Genomic DNA, 5,294 nt, shown 5'->3' with positions numbered 1-5,294 from the left:
CTTTCAGGTCCAGTGAGGCGAACCAATCCCCTCTCCTTAACAACGGCAAAATGTTTTGAAGGGTGGTCATACAAAACTTTCTCGGTATAATAAACTTATTCAAGTCCCGTAAATCCAAAATCGGACGTAGACCACCATCCCGCTTGGGGACCGTAAAGTATCTGGAATAGAATCCGTGGAGTCCGTCAGATGGGAATACTTGACTAATTGCTCCTTTAAGGAGAAGTTGATGTATTTCGTCGAGAAGTACCGGCGAACATGAAGTAGACCGGATCGGACTCAATGGAGGAACGATGTCGAATTCTATTCGATAGCCGTGTTGAATGATGCATAATACCCACCGGTCAGATGTGATGGACTCCCAAATGGGGAGTCGGCTTCGGAGCCGATCCCCAGATGAGAGGGGGGTGGGTATTAGAGGAGCATGAGGAGTGGTTAGCCAGTCCCTTCAGCGCTGCCTCCGATTGTCGAAACGACGGTGGCCCCATTGGAAGTGCTGTTGGGGCTGAGGGCAGCGGCGCTGTTGATGCTGGCGGTGTTGTGGCAGCTGTCTCTGCTGGTATGACTGCCTGTATGATGGCTGATTCCAGGACCACTTACGTCTGCTGTGTGACTGGATCTCCATCCTGCGCGCCGTCATTCTTGACTCGTGCAGTTTCTTGAGTTTGTGGTCGGTATGTGAATGGAAGAGCCCGGAACCATCAAAAGGCATCTCTTCTATTCGCCGCTTGGTTTCCTCCGGGAAATTACAATTCCAAAGCCATGCGTGTCTCCAGAGGGAAACGGCACCGACCAAGGCCCGGGAGTCAGTGTCCACGTGGTGACGTGCCATGGACAACTGCTGCACCGTGACCTGCATGGCTTCTTTGATTAGGACCTTCACAAGGTCACCCTGGTGGTCTGGGAGGGTGGAGGTGACGTTGTGGAGGCGCTGCATAATAAAATATTGATATCGCGCCAACGTCGCCTCGTAGTTGGAAATGCGAAGTCCTAAACCCGAGGCAGCATAGACTCGCCTGGCCAAGGAATCTATTTTCCGGCCCTCCTTATCCTTCAGCGCCGTATGTCCTCTCGCCTCTCTGCCTTGCGAGGATTCGACGACCACCGAGTTTGGTTTCGGGTGCTTTAGCAGGAAGGGGATGTCTTCTTCCCGGACCCTGTACATAGACTCATATCTCCTGGACGTCGGCTGAGGATGTGAAGGTAGGTCCCAGGGCTGCGTCATCGCCTGCCGCAGGGTAGTTATAAGCAGCAGAACGATGGAGGTCGATTGCTCCCCACGGATGATGTCGTAAAACTTGTCCGTCGACAGTCCCGGGCGCTGGGCAGCGTCGATGTCCAGGGACTGGACAAGCCTTGACATCAGCTCCGTGAAGGAGATGTGTGACTCATCGGGTGATGCAGGATCCTGGGATGTCACCACGACGTCCGGGGAGGTTGAGTCTACTTCAGTCATCCGAATCAGCACCGTAGTATGGTGGGGCAGAAGATGATGACTCTGCTGGCGAGAAGGAGCGCCTGCTTCCGCTTTGCGGGGATCGAGGTGGCACCCTCCTCGAATCCACAGACCGTGGTTGGTCGCGGGGTGGAGGTGAGGATCACGCCCTGGGAGCAGGGTAGTACCCCACAGAGAGCGGGTCTCCCCAAGTTTGGTAGTAGGGACGATGCCAACTCTCCAGGTGTTGCTCTACCGAGCACCTCCTCCGATTCCCTGGTGGGGACAGGCCAGCTTCTGTCTCCAATGTCACCGTGGGCATCAGTGTCGGTGACCTCACTCTAGGAGGGGAGTCCTGGATTTCCCCATCCGAAATAGACCCCCGTAAAGTTGGAAGGGGTGCAGGCGGGAGGTCGACCGCACGTCAGGGAGACCCTTGAGGGGTAACCCGCATGGCCTCCTGAAGGATCGGTTCAGGCGGGGTCAGTATCGTAACCACCACCGGTACCGAGGGTCCTGTCGGCTCCGAGTTCCGATGTCGGGAACGGTCCGTGGACTTAGCCTTCTTTGGAGGCTTAGAGGCCTTCTCCTTTCTGGCCTTCTTATGGCCTGCCGGCTTCTCTTCGGCATGCTTCCACTTCTCATGCCTCTTTTTTGGTGAAGCAGAGGGGGCCACCGAAACGGACGCACCTTCATCCGAAGGGCGTGAGGGTGGAGCCACAGAAGCGGAGCCAGGTTTTGGGATAGAGATGAGCGGGTCTGATTGCATCAGAGCCCTATCCCAAAGGAGCCTCCAAAGCTGGTTCTCGCGGTTCTTCCTAGCCTGCTTTGAGAAGGCTAGACAATGAACGCACTTATCCGTCCTATGCCCCTCTCCAAGGCAGAGGAGGCATAGGTCGTGCGGGTCAGTAGGTGCCATTTTTGACCCGCAGTCTGCACATTTGCGGAAAACCACTCACTGTGCCATCACAGAAGAAAAGAAGAAAAAGAAGAGAGATAGTGCAGAGGGTAAGTATATATTTTTGGGGTTTTTTTTTTTTTTTGATAGATCGAAGAAGAAATAACAAGAGAAAAACTACATAGAAGCGGGAAATGAAGTAAGGGGAAAGTAGTATAAAGGCAATATATAAGGAGAGAACCAAGAATAGCCAAAGCGAAAGTCGAAAGCAGCACGAGGCACAGTGAACGGCGGTCGCAAAGACTGAGCAAAATGGCGGATGCTCCGCACTTTATAGGCCACAGGGGGGAGGGGAGCGGAGCTTCCCGCCAAAACCCATTAGCTATCAATCTTCCGGCTACAGGCGCAGTACCCATATGTGTGAAGCACAGAGGCCATGACGAAGAACAATATTTCTAATTGCAGTGTATTGACACTTTAGTTGAGTAACTTGATCCCATCTCCAGGTCTGCTTAGACATGTAAATTCAAACTACTGAGAAACTATTTATGAACTCATAAGCTCATCTAGACTCAGACTCTAAGTAATGCATCCTCACCATTCTGATTGGCCAGGGTGCATGGAGTGCTCTGGACTAGCAAAATAGATACTTCCTGGTAAACTGTGAATTCCAACAAGGATCACTTACTCATTGTGAAGGCATATAATGTACATTTGAACTGAATGGCCTGTCTACTGTGGCTTACAGGTAAAGGTGAGAGAAAGGAGCGGGGGAGGAATGCCATTTTAAACAGTGACTTAGCTTGGAAAGCTGGTGTGTTTGAGAAGGAGTGCAGCACTGATTTTATAACGCAAAAGCACACAGAAGCAATGCTTTTCTGCCAGGATTTATCCAAATTTTCCTAACAGACGTTCAGGCCAAAAGTGCTCCAACATCCCTTCTGTAATATATCAGGTATGTGGAAGCAGTGGAATAGCATGGAATGAAGGGGAGAAGAAAAATATTTGTTGCATGCTATAGTAATATTTTGCTATCTAAGTGGAGTGGGAGAGGCATGATAATATTTTTTCTAGGGTCTAAAATCACCTAGTGGAGTCATCAGAGCAGTACCTTCTCCCCATTCTTTTAGCAAGTGTCCCATAGCCCCAGATAACACAAAGATGGAAAAAACCAGAGGGATGAATGCCAGACATGAATATATATATAAACAGGTCATAATACAGAGAAGGGAATGTTGTCTGTAGTCAAGACTGAAGATTACTGCCCTATTGTAAAAAGGGCTATTGCTATCTTTGCTTGTTGGTATTCAAGTTTAAGTCAGCTTGCTTGCACCCAAATTAAAAGGCTGCATCCAATTTTAGCCATACTTAGAGCACACCCACTGAAATCATAGCAGAAACTCTGTCTCTTTAGTGTAAATTCAGGCCTACACAAACATATGTACATGCAGCAACTAGTTTAGAAACACATAATCAGCCATCATCTCTTCCTAACAGTCAGTGGGTAATTCTAATCCTGTTCCACAGCCATGATTGTACCCAGAGATTTCCCACAGTGGGTTGTTGGGCCATGTGAACCTGGACTGTTTCCTGTAGGATGGCTTGTTTGAGGATTACAAACCACTCTGACAATTCACTGCTTATTCTAGAAGTAGTTTCCCCCTTGATGAATGAAAAAGCTCATTGCCAAAACTCTGGGTCCTTTTTAAAACAAGGTTTTGACAGGAAAGTGGTGGGTTTTGTGTTGGAACAACTACAACTAGTGAACAAGAAGGGCCATGGAACTTGCAAACAATATCTGCAGAGTCTAAGCAGTTCTTTTACAATCATCTCTGCTCTGTGTGGTTATGGTACCGTTTAACAGCTTCCAGGCCTGGTTCAGTTGGGAGATGAAATAATTTTAACCACTATAAAGAGGGCAAAAATTGAGCTCCTTCCATTCCTGTCTTTCATAGAAATCCCCCATAAATGAATTATTTGTCACAAAAAGACTATGATTTCTTTAGCATGCAATCTTATGTAGATTAAGGCAGAAAAAAGCCTATAACAAGGAGCTGTCAGTCTTTTTTTCTGGAGACATGCTAGCAGTTGCAACAGTCTTTTGGTGGGGCAGGTTGGGACCTAGGGTTTGCTGACCGGGGCATGCCAGGAGTTGTAGGAGCTTTTCAGTGTGAAATGCATAGGAGTGCATCCTAAGTATCCTTGCTTCTCCTGATCAAGGAACAGAGGTTGCATTAATAAATAGATTTACTGTTTTAGGCTGCAGTTTCCATTCTGAGCCAGGACAGAAGATGTCTTCAGTTAATCACCACTGGTTGATGGGGATGATGAGCGGGAGGCAGCCTTCATGGCCTGATTGTGTGGGCTTCCCATGGCCTTTGAGGTGACACAATGCTGGGCTAGACAGACCTTTGATCCTATTCAGCAGCAACATTCTTTTGTGCTTAGGTTTAGCACCAGCTTGCTGGATGGTTAGTGGAAGCAAGGAGGTTGCCACAAAAACTGGGAAATTCAATTGTTACCCCTCAAGTAGATCTGTATGCTGCAATCCTGGATGGAAGGAAGGACAGACGGAAGGATGTGGTAAAGGCTAAAAGTGGTGAAATTCTCAGAACAGCAGCTTAAGTTTCTGGTCCTTATGATCGTGTCAAAGGTAGCTTTGAATGGAGGCATGCTGAGAGTTATAGCCATTTCCTTTTCCTAAACTTACAATTATCTTTACTACATTTTAAGGTTGCTTTTAGTATTAGCAATGGCCACGTCTCAGCATTCTGCAGTTTGATAAAAAGCGTCTTGGGCGGGCTTATTTTGGATTTGGTAGAGACTGTGAGGTGTCTGCGCCAATTGTGACGAAAATCCCTTTTGAGTCTTAAACGTGGCTCTCTGAAGTCTTTTCTAACAGTGATTTTAGTGCTTGGTTTGGCTAAGAAGCGACTGAAAAGAGAGAAAAATACCTAATAT

At 48.1% G+C, this 5,294-nt stretch overlaps 1 protein-coding gene across 1 annotated transcript in view; it reads right to left on the bottom strand.

Annotated features, from left to right (window-relative positions):
• LOC123023928 overlaps positions 1-5,294 on the bottom strand; it is a 45,290-nt gene that overhangs the window by 37,780 nt on the left and 2,216 nt on the right. The gene's annotated exons all lie outside the window — the stretch shown is intronic.

Source organism: Varanus komodoensis, unplaced genomic scaffold, assembly GCF_004798865.1.
Source record: "Varanus komodoensis strain SLA01 unplaced genomic scaffold, ASM479886v1 scaffold22, whole genome shotgun sequence".
In the NCBI taxonomy this organism is placed as follows: Eukaryota; Metazoa; Chordata; class Lepidosauria; order Squamata; family Varanidae; genus Varanus; species Varanus komodoensis.
This window is presented reverse-complemented; position numbering and strand designations above follow the sequence as displayed.